Consider the following 1291-nt stretch of genomic DNA (forward strand, 5'->3'; position numbering starts at 1 on the left):
TAAAGAGGCTACGAAACCAAACTTATCTATATTTTTATTATCATCAATTTTTTTTTTTTTTACAAATTATATACTATCCCTTTCCCTTAATTGTTACCTTTAACAAAAGAACATAAATAATGTAATAATCCAATATGCAACCCATAATTATATGTTAAAGTGTGTGTGAAAATAAAGATTCAAGAATACTTCTTAAATGAGTATATAAGTAGAATCAATTGATGATAATGCGAGAATTTATAAACCTGAATATTTCAAGAAGCATTCTTATAGACCGTTATGAATACAACAAATAACCATTGGAAAATGTTTACTAAGATGCGTCTCAAGAGTCACGTTAACAAAAGAACTCCTTTACTTTGCATTTTAGTAACAACAATTATGCAAATAGTTTATAAAATAATAAACACAGAATGTCAACTACTACCCTCTTCTCCCTACTAAAAGGAGACATTGTTTTCCATCTTCTATGGTAAAAAGATAGAATTATAAACAACAATAATACAACAACAACAACAATAATAATAATAATAAAAGTTAAAAAGAACTTTGAGATGAAAGATCAATATGAGGATCAAAAAATAATAAAAACAAATGTTAAGGTTAGATGATCCACTAATGGTATTTCAAACAAGTATGGTATAAACTCTTTTTATTATTTAAGTAGAAACCATACACAAAGAAGGTTCCAATTGGATTATAAGTTGTTAACATGATTATATTAGTTATCTTATTCGAATAATGCTAATACTTGTAAATGTTGTCAGGTATTAATGATTAATTGTTGAGTGGGTGGCCAACTGTTGATTTGGTAACAATTCTTATCTTCTTGTCTGCTAAAAACATTATTGATAACATCAATATTTGGACTAACTTTACTCATGAAAGTTTTAGGAAGATCGGAGAAATTGTCTCAGCTTTATAGGTAAAAAAAATTAAGGTCATTTGAACTTCTAGAACTCGAGCTATGGGCTGAACAATGTCTGGGCTGCAGGACATATTCAGACATCTATGTTGTTGCTAAGATTTGGACTTCCAAACAACAGAATTGAGTCTTACCTTCCCATAAAAGTTTTAGGCCTATGTCTTAGCTTTCCATACATATAAAGCAAACCTAAATCCAAGTTTTACAACTCTAGTTATGATCCAATTACTGAATAGTGTTTCAGTTTAAACTAAACCAATATTTTTTTTCTAAACTTCACCTTGTCTTTGTCCTTTCAATTTTAGTACTTCAACTTATCAATCAATCCTTTCATTTATGTGATAGGCCTGCATTTAGGATGAACAT

This window comes from Populus euphratica, unplaced genomic scaffold (genome assembly GCF_000495115.2).
Source record: "Populus euphratica unplaced genomic scaffold, PopEup_1.0 scaffold590.1, whole genome shotgun sequence".
Classification (NCBI taxonomy): Eukaryota; Viridiplantae; Streptophyta; class Magnoliopsida; order Malpighiales; family Salicaceae; genus Populus; species Populus euphratica.